Source organism: Ptiloglossa arizonensis, chromosome 2, assembly GCF_051014685.1.
Source record: "Ptiloglossa arizonensis isolate GNS036 chromosome 2, iyPtiAriz1_principal, whole genome shotgun sequence".
Classification (NCBI taxonomy): domain Eukaryota; kingdom Metazoa; phylum Arthropoda; class Insecta; order Hymenoptera; family Colletidae; genus Ptiloglossa; species Ptiloglossa arizonensis.
The window spans coordinates 16,942,660-16,956,721 of record NC_135049.1 but is presented as its reverse complement, the minus strand read 5'-3'; the positions used below and the strand labels follow the sequence as shown (position 1 = coordinate 16,956,721).

The 14,062-nt window shown below is 36.6% G+C and overlaps 1 protein-coding gene across 6 annotated transcripts in view; it reads right to left on the bottom strand.

Moving 5' to 3' along the window:
* Tlk (Tousled-like kinase) overlaps positions 1-14,062 on the bottom strand; it is a 69,392-nt gene that overhangs the window by 44,241 nt on the left and 11,089 nt on the right. The window lies entirely within an intron of this gene.

Genomic DNA, 14,062 nt, shown 5'->3' with positions numbered 1-14,062 from the left:
ATTTTTCCTCGTTATCTGTATCTTTGTTCGAATATTGATCAACGATTCGAATAACTTCGATCACGATAAGCGCGTGAACAATTTTACGAAGCTACGATTTTGCAACAAAATAATACCACGTCTTGTTATTCTTATACAAAGGAACGCATTCACGAATAAAATTAGAAAAAATTCTTGCGTCGAATGTCTTTGGATTTTTGTCAGATTGAAATATCCCACAATCTACGTAAACTTGCAACTATTGTGCCCGTCGATACTACACTAAATTAATTTTTTAACCGCTTAATTATTTCCGTTCTATCTTCAACTACTTTGCACAAATACTAACTAAACTTGTTTTCAGTGTAACATGGACGCGATCTACTTTCTCAATTGTTCGCTTCCTAGATCTTAAACTTTCACGCGTTAATGAAGTCTCTCCTTCAGATGTCAGTAATATATTCGTGGAACTCGCTATCTCTGCTTGATTAGTCGACAATAAAATTTTCACTAGAATTCTGAAACGGTGATAGTCAAAATGGATCTGCTTTGAATAATTCAGCTTCGACTTGTTCCCCTACTCCGTTTCACATTTCGTAAGAATTGGAAACAACCTACGATACCTCGAGAGCATTCGTGTATAGTAATGTCTCCTCGAGTATTGATCAAATTTGTTACTTGGATTTGCAATCACGAATTATCCCCACCGCTATTTCTTTTTTCTTCGACTTGTACAACCGTTATTCACAAGAACTTTAAGTTTAATCAATTCTGACAAAAACAATTCCCTACCTTCGTGTACTGATAATTTTCCAATTTTGTGATTCCAATTTTCGAACATTATATAAGGCACTACTGTACTACTGTAGTTAGTATGCCCCTTATCGCTTAAATCAACGCTGTCCAGTGTAGGGGTCCCCTAAGCGCCTGCTTCCCCCTCCACACTTCTCACGCGCAGCGTGCCACCGTCACCAAGGAAACCGCGTGACGCTAAAGAGGCGACCATGACAGCCCAGCGCTAGTAGCTAAAGCAGACGCTACGCGAGACGTTTTTATTGTATACCCAGTGACGCGTGCGCGACAAACAACGAACCAATGACTATCATTTCTCAAGAATATTTTCTTGTCCGTCTTTTAGTTTTTTGTAAATTGGAAGTAACAGTCAAAAATCTTCATTTCGTAAATAAGAAATTTTAGAATGATCGTAGGAGGCAAAGATTTGGCTTAGAAAAAATTTTAGTCGTAATCTTTATTTCGTAAAAAGAAATTTTAAAATGATCGCAGAAGGCAAAGATTTGGGTTAAAAAAATTTTAGTCGTAATCTTTATTTTTTAAAAGAAATTTTAGAATGATTATAGGCGGCAAAGATTTGGGTTAGAAAAAATTTTAGCCGTAATCTTTATTTCGTAAAAAGAAATTTTAGAATGATCGTAGGAGGCAAAGATTTGAGTTAGAAAAAATTTTTGTCGCAATAAATGACGAATGTAATACCGTGTATTCGCAACGTTTACTCCAATATACAGATAAGATTTTATTCGTTCAACGTGAAACATAATGTAACTTTTCAGATTCTAATTTTTATTGGACAAATATCAAGGAACTGTTTATCTTCTATTCGTTATCTGGAATTTGTATTCAGATAAGACTATTGCTCATCTCTGATAGAAGCTACCTTATTAGATACTCAACCGCATTTCTGCACCATGGTAACGGTGGGTAATGGTGGGTAATGGTGGGTAATGGTGGAGACGACGTTTGACTCCTGGGAGTCAACTTTGGACAGTAGTGGCTTAAGGTACTCACACATGATCAATATTATTGTGCAATATCGAATATTGGCAATAATATTGACTAGAGATGATATTATGGATCGATGCAATATATTGAAACGGTCAATAAGTATTTGATATTATCGAAGCTCTGTCGATACATTGAGACGTGTACACGCAGTACTGCGCAATATACCAATAACGTATCGCGCCAAGAGAAAAATTTGAAATATTGTCTCAATAATATTGTACCGTCTTGCGTAAATCAACGATTTTCAATATTATTTCTTCATGACAATATTGATCGTGTATGGGCACCTTTAAACGGATTGGGTCATCGCTGATACACCAGCTTGAAGGATGCAACTTACGATTTTAAAAGAATCAGAAATGTACGATACAAAACTTGCCTAAAAACTAAAGTATAAGTTTTTATATTTAAGTATAAGTTTGAACGACTTAGTATATGAAATTGGAAATTCCGAGTATACTAGGATGTTCGAATTAATATAGGGTCGGTAAGGCTGTTTTAGAAATATAAATGGCACCATCGAACTGGCTATGAAACCTGACGATTTCGTTTGTGGACTTCATTCGAATGACACGGTGTGAAAGCAGTATGGACAACCGAACGCGTGTGTCGGTTACCTGAAACAGGCCGCACCGCGACCTATAACAGCTTATTATGATGTCATCTATAAAACGCCCACCCTATAAGTAACGTTATTTTACGATGGAAGTTTCCATAAATACGTTCACAATTTCTTCCAGACTTTTAAAAACGAAATAAGAGTTCTTACGAAATCGTAACGATAAGAGTTCGCTTCAATAATTTCCTCGTGGCCAAAAATAACTTTTCGTTGTAAATGTAAAATTTCGTTCGAGAAACCAATCCTTCTCGACGAGCACGAAAACAAATATCAATTTGGTACGGTTAGGATAGTTTCGGAGATCAAATTCAACGTTAGTTTTTTATTTTTTTTTTTTAAATAACGTTTAAAAAAAATGCTGATAGAAATGAAGATTAATGTTTCGTTTGGTTTAATTTTCAGTAGCAAGAGACAAATGACTGTTATCGTTACGTATGGGGATTGGTCGCTTCAAAGTAGGCGCGAGAGGATTAATAAAATAATACTATATTTCACGTTACGTAATTCTATACTTCGGTTCTAATTCGAATTACAGTCCATATTACATTCTCGTTCTTTAATGCAAGTTACATGAGCGATCGTCGTACAGGGGCTTCTGAAACACAAAATAGCCTCACAAGACTATTTTGAATCCAACGTGGGGATAAGTTATATCCAATTCTTGGTACGTTGCTCCTTTCCGTTAATCACTTAGTTCGCATTCCATAGTGATTCAACGGAATCGGACGAAATATGTCTATTTATATTCGTATGTTAACCCCTGGATAAGATAATCCTAATTTTAGGTTGCATTTCACTCGTTCGTCTCGTGATCAAGTAAATTAACTAATTTTTTTCATTTATTCTCTGATAAATTAAATACGATTCTACGCGTACATTGTTAAATCGGCATCATCCAAGCCAGGTCTCGCGAGACTTATGGGATTCTTGAACGCGAGACTAAAACAAACACTAAACAACTGCTTTAAATCTTTTGGACAATCCGAGTAGTCACGAGCGGTTCACAGTGCGATATTATTGAGATTTATGAAGGATTTTCAGAAAACAACTCCTGCTATTTGCAACGATTGCACACCGACAGTGTCCCGGTGCATTTCTGTCACACATGGGTTACGGAATAATACACAGATGCAGCGATAGCTTTTCAGCAGCCAAGAATATCTCCGTTAATTTATTAGATACACTTTCCACCGAATTAAATTTCATAAGAAATTTCCTTTCCACGTAGACCCTTAACGATCGTAACCATTCTGAACTCTCAAAGATCACTCGGCAACGATTGCACAGCGACCGCACGGGAACTGCTGGAGAACATCGTACTGGAGTACTTACACTGGAGAAACTACTCAAAGATTTCACCTGTAACCTATACGAGTGATTCCTTGCCAAATCGATCATTTTTTGTAGCCAAGATCAAGAATTTTGACGAAATACGTAAATCGTAGTCCAAATTTTGCATTCTTTTTAATCGAATCGATTTAATGTACCCTGATTCTTCAAAGCTTCCTTTACGAAATAAATAATTCCTAAAACTAGCCCAAGTAACATTTCAATGAGCCATTAAGGATCGAAACGCGAATTCTTTGAAAATTTTCCGTACACTCGATTTCTGGAGAAGTGGAAAAATATGGATTTTCAATCCATTGGGATTTCTGGAAAACTGGAAAAATATGGATTTTCATTCCATTGCCCGAATCTACGCGAAACTTATCTCTCGATTATTTCATCGATATCTCTCGCGATGATATTCGAAGTACTTTGTAGATCGACCAAACTTCTCTTAGGACTCTCATTACGACCACGACGTACGTCTTTGCTAGTTGGTTGTTCAGATTTTACAGTTCTACGCTTTAATGGAGTCTCTTGTACGCATAACAGTAACGTATTCGAACTCACCGCCTCTGCTCGATCGATCGTCGTCGAGTTGCTCTCTGTCGAGGTATCGTTAATATTTTCCAACCGATTGTCGAGATGACTCTGGTTTGGGCAAGGCAGTCTTGGCTCTGTCTCGTATTTTTCTCACGGTGCATTTTCACGATCGTTGTGGATGCGCCCATTTTCCGTAAGGATCAAACAGGATTCGGGGATCACCCAAACTGGTCGCACATCTCCCGAAGAGTTATCTTATACCGATAGTCTCTCAGTTGCCAAGATTGTCGACACTCGTGATTCTCGATTTTGAAAAATTCACTCGCGGATCTACGAGACACAGCACCGACGAAAGTTTCCCGAAGACTGACTTTCCAAACGTAATAACTTACGATACAAACCACGTCTACAAGGGTACTGCCACTGAGGATAAATGTTTGGGTTGGGTAAAGCCCGGACAACCGCTGAGTTTATTAACTTTGTATTTGGAATTCAAGGCGAATACAAAGATGGTGAAAAGAAAACGAAATAATTCCAGGCATAGGTCCCTTTCTTGAATCAACGTGGCCCAGCGATATCTGCTGATTTCAATGTTATCGTAGACTCGAACACGGTTTCGATTTTTTCTTAGACGGGTCGTTTTCAATCGTATCGTGGACCAATATATACATTATAATTAAAACGGTTTTAATTATATCGTAGGCCTGTAGCTTTCAATTTTATTGTAAACCTGACGATTTCAATTTTATTGCAAACCTGCCGGTTTCAATTTTATTGCAAACCTGTCGATTTCAATTTTATTGCAAACCTGCCGATTACAATTTTATCGAAGCAATATTACCCTAGCGACCTATCTCGTGGGTCAGTTACCTGTGAAGGGCCGCGCCACGATCTGTAACAGCTCATTGGAATTTGAACCCTAATGCGTCCTTCCGTTCGATTATGCACTTAAGGACTTTGGCTAGAAAACGTCCCGAATATACAAAATTCTTTGACTTTACAATATAATTAGAGGACTGAAAAACTACAGGGGCGTCTATTATAGTAGCTTTAATTATAGACGAATGGTATATTTTTAATTTTCTATTATAGTAGTTTTAATTATAGACTAATAGTATATTTTTACTTTTCTACTATAGTAGCTTTAATTATAGACCAATGGTATATTTTTAATTTTCTACTATAGTAGTTTTAATTTTAGACGAATTATTTCTAATTTTCTACTATAGTAATTTTACTTATAAACGAATGGTATATTTTAAGGAGGTAAAATATTCCATCTAGAAATTACCTATTTTGCAGAGAAAACTTCAAAGAATCAGGACATACTTTTACCGGAGATTTTTAATCAACTTTACCAAATTTACAAAAGAAAAATTCACCGTTCGTTGCACAAATACCAATACGTATCCGACCAATTTCACGCGTCAAAAGCCGGTTTCCGTGAGCTGGGCAGCTAATTAGTATACGTTATTATTTCTGTAAACTAATAGCGTATTCCTTGAAGCTTGTAAAATAAGGTTACTCTTAGGGTTGGTGTTTTGTGATTGACATCATAATGAGCTGTTAACAGTCGCGGTAAGGAGCGTTTCAGGTGACCGACCCACGCGGTCAGTTGACCATACCGCTCTCACGCTTTATTTGAATGACACCGGCTGATGCACACGTTATACAACGCCCGTCTAATGCAAAAGACTTCCGTGAAAATTAATTTACCAGGTTGTTGCAAACTTTAACCTTCAGAGGGCCCGTGTAAACTACCTTTAATGAGATCTTGTAGATTGCATCAAAAACTTACACACATATGTAAAACGTAACTCATTTACAAACCGTGTAAAACTCAAACCGTTGTAACGAAGATATCCCAAAGACAGTGAAATTTCGAAAATTTCTCAATATTTGTGAAAATTGATTATCCAATCAAATTTACCCTGTACAGGATCGATCGACGAAATTTTCTAAAGCGGTCATTTTTCGCGGCGAAAATATTTGTAAAAACAACAGCACGATACATTCCGTATCATTGTGGAATTCGAATATCGATAACTACGATCGATTTCACCAATTAATCGTAACAGTTTTTATTATTTCTACGAAAAGATTGATACTTCGAATGTATTTCAATAGTTTCGGTAGAGCGGTCTCTTAATTATTTGCTCACAATGTGCTAAATTTAGCGCAACTAATAGCGCAACTGCCAAGTGGGCCAACGTAGAAACTTGAACCCAATGTTAACAAATGTGAAATAATTCAACGTACTTGTGTATCGAACACCAAATTTTTTTCTCAAAAAATGAAACATACTGAACGAAGGGATTGAGAAGTGATTCAAATGTTCGATAAAATAGTGACCAAATGGGTGACTAAGGGCGAGGGGTTAATGGGGAGAACGTGAAAAGATCTTGTATCGGTTTATCTTCTGAACCGATAGATGTGCATCATGCTATCGAGCATTATTATGCTGTATAATAATGCACCTAAACGCAATAATGCGTTTTAGAAGTATTATGCCATATTGTTTTACCAATATCAGCTACTTGGTTAATTTTTGCATATATAAATTAAATTCCTCGACGCTATCAGTAGATAGTGAACAAACTTAAAAAATACTTTACTCCTCCTATTCTGAAGATGTTAAGGGAACAAAGTACGATATAGTGAACAAGGAAACGGAATATATTCGCGTGAAAGTATCTTACGCGGAATTAGAAGTTCCGGGTGTACCCACTGCTGAAATTAATACAGAGATGGTCAATAAAATTGTTTTGGAAGTATAAACGAGACCTGCCGATTTTATTTGTAGACTCAATTTGAATAAAAAAACATGAAAGCGGTACGATCAGCCGACCGTAACAGGCGCGTGGGTTTGTTACCTGAAACAGGTCGTTATGATGTCACTTGCAAAATGCACACTCTAGAAATAACCTTATTTGGTATAAAAATCTTTAAGAGGTACGCGCAAATTTTTCCAAGTTTTTAAAGATCTTCTTCGAACCGAAAATAAGAATTTGTTTATAATTTTCACGCTAAAAAATCGACTTTTCGAGCTAAATGAAAATATAGTTCGAGTGAACAATCCTTCGATGAAGACAAAAAAGAACTCGATACGATTAATAATTTCGGAAATTAGAATTGTTTCTTTTTAACAATATTGAAGTTGACAAAACGATGACTTAAACTTTTCTCGAATTTGCGCGAGCTATACGACACTCTTTTATAAAAATTAAAAAATATGATTTTCAAGAATAAAGCTCGTATGTTTTGTTAATGGTGTACGCGTTAAAAAAATGTATTATCATTATTATTGCTCTTGTATTTATTATTATTCTTATTGCCTTATGCTTAATTCATTAATTCTTAAATTGCGATCGCTATTTTTCACGAGTTACTTATTACGTATTAGCATGAATAATATCATTGTTAAAAAATTATACCGGTCTTCTGATTTAATTGGACTTGTTTACAATTTTAAATCACTTATAATCCTTCGTACAGAGATACTCGCGTTAATATCAGAATATTTATTAAATTCTCATTTTTACCCTAATATTTTATCTTTCTCTTCGCCTAATATTATTTACTCTCTTTTAATGTCGCTATTATTTAATTACCGTACTTCGTTATTTAAAATTCAATCTATATACGTCGTAAGTATAATGCTTGAATTTTGGTAGAGGTGTTAATGAAGTTATAAATAATGCATAGAAGTACGAAAAGGAAACTGGACTAGAATTCAAATTTCCGTTCATGCATACCGTTTACCCACCCGATCTCGTTTAGTTCCGTTGCCTCGTCACCTGTGGCGCTGCAAAGGGCCCCGCTAAACCCCCGAGAGATATGGTCGATGAAACAAATATAGTGATCTTCTTAAGTCACTTTCGAGAGGTCTGTAAAGTGATACCCTTGTCGGGTGCTAGCCGCTAAATGGGTTTTTCCCAGCGGGGTAACTTTCTGTTGACTGCAGGACCGTACTTACCGCATCCGGTTTAAGTTCGTCTCTAATTTTTCGTTACGAAACTTTGGCATTTCGTATTCGTAATGACAACTCATTTCTCGAAAGATACAAGTGCGCAGAATTCGTCACGTGCCGTTTCTCGAGTCGTTTAAAAACTTTCGAAAGGTTTGGCGCCCAAAAAAGGACCCCACCAAGCCGGTCCTGAATTACTGGCACCCTGCAGTCAAGGGCGCTACCGACTTGGCACCCTGCAGTTTCTCCGAGATCACTATATTTGTTCCATACCAACCCCTGTACATTTCTGTCCGTTACTGGACATCTGCACATGCTCTTATTTTTCTTAATTCCTCGTTAAGAATTCTTTTTTCACTCTGCACTACTTGCACACTGGCTCTCTTTCTCTTTCAAGCCTTTTTCCTTTTTGCTATTATCTCTCTCTTCTTAAGGAGTCTGCCTAGTTTGTAACCGTGACCAAATTAATGGAATTTATGAGATCGTAAACATACATTATAATAATGTAATTAATATTTTACACGATTATCCACACCTCGAATTAAACATTCTTATTAATCTCGAATCATGCATCTTTCATATTTTTGTTTTTTATTTGCCTATTGACTTTTCAATAAATATTCGCTTTATTCGCAAATTTTATACAGCGTTCGTGTAAACAATTTCATTAGATAATAAAAATCTAAACGAAATTCACACGGACTAAATATGTGCGATAATTAGAGAAATATTGGTCAACGAATTTAAAATTTGATCAATGATTGTATTAACTGGACCGCATCTGTAGCGTCGGAATTGCAACACCGTTTTTTTTTAAAGTGACATTTTTTAATTCAGTTAACGTAATGCTTCATCCACATCTCCATATTTAGGGTTGAAAATTAAGGCAGACCTCTTAACGTCATTTTTATTCTCCAGCAATTGCTCACTGTCCATCAGCCGCACAGTTTCCTCTTAGTTGCAGCTCCCTTACTTATCGCTCTGTCGATATCTTACTTATCGGCTGGTCTTTGACTCTCTTCTTCTCTCTATACCAGCTCCATCTGTCCTTTCCTATTTTCCCGCCTCGACCGTATCCTAACCTCTATCTATTTTTACTTCCTTCTTTACTTCTCCAAAGTCCCTTACAACGTTTTTACCTTTACCTTCACCTCCATTGAACTTCTCCCCTTTCTCTAACTTCTTCCGGTATTCCTTACTCGTTTCACTGCTCTCTTCTACTTTTAATCCAGATATAAATTGCTTCACCTTATCAACCTGTCATTCCACTCTCACAGCTGAAATGGATTTGAAGGGACAGTGGGTTCGTGATCCAATAAAATCGTCAGGAAACCAAGTAGAAATCTGCTCAAAATACGAACATAACCTCCAAATTTTACTAATAAATTGTCGAAAGAATGTGATATTGATATTTTTGATGCAGATAGAGTTTTTTGCAATATACGGTTATATATGGAATTCGTATACACTTGCGAAAATTGGAAGGGTAGCTAGTAATTTAATTTCTTGTTTATCCAATCGAAATAGAGCTAATAAAGAAGGTTGGAAATTACTTTTCACGGTCAATATGGTAGAAAGCGTTATTTTACGCGTTAAATTTAAAATTGAAAGACGGGAAAATAAAACATAAAGAAAATATGTCACGATATACATTTATATTGGCTATTGGCTATTGTTTACTGTATAATTCTTCTGCCTCAGTTTGATTGCGTAGAGTTATTAAAAATAAATAAAAAGCGATTCCAGACCGGAGAAACATTTGTATATCGAAGTATCACAATACAGAAATTAAAACTACGGTGAAGCGTGTTATTAATATCAGCATTTAGAATTAATTTAGTAGAAAAACTATTTTTGTAAGTTTATGATAATGAAAATAAATATGTTAGTCAATAAGCGAAAAAGAAAACAATATAATTCATCGAAAGATATTTTATTCGTAGAATTATTCCAGAAGAAAGAAACGCAAATCCTCAAAGACGATGTACAGTTTTGGTGCCCAAAAACTCATTCTTAGTACAGTGCGTATTAAGAATGATTTTAAAAAATATACGAAGGGTTGCTGCGAGTTTGGTACTCCGTGGATAAGGCTACAATTTATTAAGTATTTGTTTATTTGTGAAAATAATATAGAGCACACGTTGTCAATTGTTTGTAACGATACTAACACCTATTGCTCAATTTCTCGTTCTATGTCGCTCGATGAGTAATTATATGAAATCATGTGTCGTTACGAATGTATCAAGGATCTTGCATTCCATGTTAGTTTTATTACACACGAGAATCATGGCCAACAAACCACATAGTAATATTTGTCTGTAACGTTTGAATTTTTCACAGTTATAATGCAAGTTTCACGTAAACGAGCATGTTTTTATTATTTTCATATAAATGATCGTGTAAAACAATACCACAATTGTTCTAGATATAATTTTACTTCTTTTGGCACGTTTTCATCTTTATCATAAGTGTACCCACTAATGGTACGTTCTTTTCGAAATTCTTTGTCACTTGAATTGTTAATCAAGAGTTCATTCCCTCGTTAGGTGGGAGTCAGCTGTTGTAAATATTATATTAATCCATTATCATAAGAATAAGTTTGAATTTATTAAGACACCACTATTGTTAAATGAAGAAAAAAAATTGTTCGCTCCACTCCCACGAACATTTCCGGTGGGAATCACTATTCATTTATTTGTAAGTTTAACTTCAGTTTCTTTGTAATTATTTTCTAGTAATTGCTTCTACTCTCACGCTTTTAAATTACATACATTTCGAATCATAAAATGTACTGAAAAAGGCTTTTGTTTTAAGATATTATATATATATATATATATATATATATATATATAAAATATGTGTATGTATATACATATGTACACTTACATATAATGAATATTAAATTTTAAACATGTGGATCAATTATTAAATAAAAGCTTGAAATATGTGTCTTTACGTATATACATGTATACATAATAAATAATAATTGTAAACATTAAATAGTACACACAAATATAAATAAATAAACCTATTGTAAGTAACGGTACACACTCTTTTCGTACTGGAATATTGTAACGAGAAATATCTAATTCGAACATCTAATTCGATACGACGTGTAAAGAGATGCGATACCGAATAAAGAAAACAAATAGTAGTTAAGAAGAAACCAGAGCCGACCTTGGTCACTCTGACGATCCGTGTGAAAAATTTGAACGCCTCCCTCCACGATCATTCTGCGTTATGTACAATCTTACTGACAAAAATAATGTTAAATAAACATTTTACGAATACATCTACGCGTAATCGTACAGAATCTAATAAAAACAATCGTACGTAACAAAAGAAATAATTTACCTAAATAAAAAGGTAAATAATAAATTCCACCATGCACGATTAAACAATGTGTATCGATTTCAATCTGTCCTAAAAATTTATATTCCCGAAGAGTTAAAAATAATACGGACGGAACGTCGAATTTTTATGTTTGCTCGATTCATGGGTCCGTGTTTGCTCCGTAAACACCGGCTAATCGTTTCTTCTCGCGGCGAGAACCAAAATTCAATTTTTTTTTTCGAACGAACGGTCAATCCTAGAGCGAAAACATAACCCCAGCGGTCGGGTGAATTCTCGCGCACGATTCCAACGCGAATCGCGTAGTGTACATATCTCGGTATCTAGCTTGTCTGTCTCGTCGGAGACAGACAGTTGATACTGCACACTCGAGTGCTTTCACACTGTTCGTGAATCACCGCGTAAATACCGTCTCCGCTACGAAAGTTCCGCATCGAGAGTGAGCCGCGTTTACCGTGCACGCGAAAGATCCTCGCAGCGAAAGGGCCCGGGACCGTAACGACCAGCAACCTGATCCGTGACGGCGCGCGACTACCGCAGATTACGGCAAACTGCTATGTCGGGCTTTATCTTCGATACTGGAAAACTGTGTTATTGCTGATTAACGTTAAGCAAAGTTCAACTTGAAATGTAACGCAAGAGAGCGAACGCATCCTCTCTCTCGTACACCATTCGTTCTTATTGAATAATGAATCATCGGGCCGATCCAATTTTTGGATGTTTATTACGCCCCAGTTAAACACGATCGAGATAATTTTGTATCGGTACATTGGCCACTGGATACGGCCGACTCGTGAGATCTCGAGCTTCCTGCTAAAGGTTCGATAATAAACTAACCTCAATGTTTGTCGAATCTTGGTCGTTTCTGGGACAAGATTTCCCTTATCGGCGGGAACACGCGAGCAAAATGCTAATTTACGTTCCCAATGTTCCTTTACACGAAAATTAGATAATTTATCAGAGGGAGAACGAATCTCTCTCGAAATTCAACTATCGACTATTACGAATTTTTATATTTCCCACCGCAAACCTAAAACTAAGATAGAAATTCGATTCACGGAAATCGTTCAATTTTGTCCATGACGTGTACGAGACAAACGGTATCGTTATTTTTTTTTTAAATTTGTTCAACAACACACATTCGTTTAACGACATCGAAAAATAGAACGAAGAGTAATATTTCTCGAAAAATGAACAAATCCTCCGGAAAGTCGACAAAAGGATAACGGTAAAGGCAAACGGTGTGCTAAATCCACCTCGAACGAAGGGCGGATCCGCAAGAAGGTAAATCCACCTCCTTCGTTGGGTACGCGTTACGCTGCTCCGGCTAGCTGAGCCTGGACGTGTAAAGGGTACAAGGTATAATAATGCACACGGGTCCCAGCGTGTGGTACGCGTATGGTACTGCTGTACCCAGTCTCGCCATAAATTCCGTCAGTAAACTTGAAACGCTCGGTAACGCGGGAATGTCGCGTTCAAATATGTAACTACTCTGCATACGTGTGACGACAACAATGTGGTGGACGACTGTCAAGGCCAAAATCACTCAGTCAGTGTGCATCGCGTACAGCATAACGATGGAGTGCAACGCGCACTGGAGTCGCGTCGCTGTTATTGCTTTATGTCGCGCGGCAAAGAATGCGCGCTAGATTTTTAATACCCCCACCCTGACCGCCAACTATTACGGAACGCTTCGTGTTTATCATCGAGAAGTTCGAAGAAAAGGGTGGCCGATCGATGGATCGCGAAAAAGGCCGCTCGGGTGTTGCATCGACGAAAGAGGACGTTGTTTGCGAGGATTTGACGTAAACCTTCCCGCGAACAAAGGATCAAAGCATACGAATATTCTGACCAGGACCATTGGCTGCTACGTGTTCGTAAACTTTTATCGAGGATGTATATTCGACTTCCTGTTGTTCGACGAGAGATTGAAATTCTCGTCGAACAATCAACTGGTGAATAGATAAGTTGCGATTGGTTATTCTCTATTGTATTAGAGAGCACTGGTGGATAGATATTGTAGAAAAGGCACCGAGTCGAGGATCTTGAAGATTTAAGAGATATCAGAGATGGAACGTCTTGTACAGAGGCTGGCAACGTGTACGAAACAAGTAGTGCTCTTGAAAATCACCTTGAAGGTTTATGCATCGCGTTTTTAGGGCATCCGATTGCTTTGATCCGTGATGACGAAACTATTATTGTAAAAACAATGTTATCGCCGGCTACATGGGGTTATCGGTTAACCCCTTTTGAAATGAAAATAACGATTCTGTATTTTGATAAAAATTGAGGAAAAATCAGTTCCTTTGAAGACAACACGGTGAGACGTTTAAAAAGAAATTTAATTAAGATATATTTACAACGAGGGAAGAATGAAAATTGTATGCAATTATTATACTTATAGTAAAACACCGAGAGATTTATTGTTGTAGTAAGGTATTTGAAACAAATATAAAGATTTTAAATTTTGTTGGAAA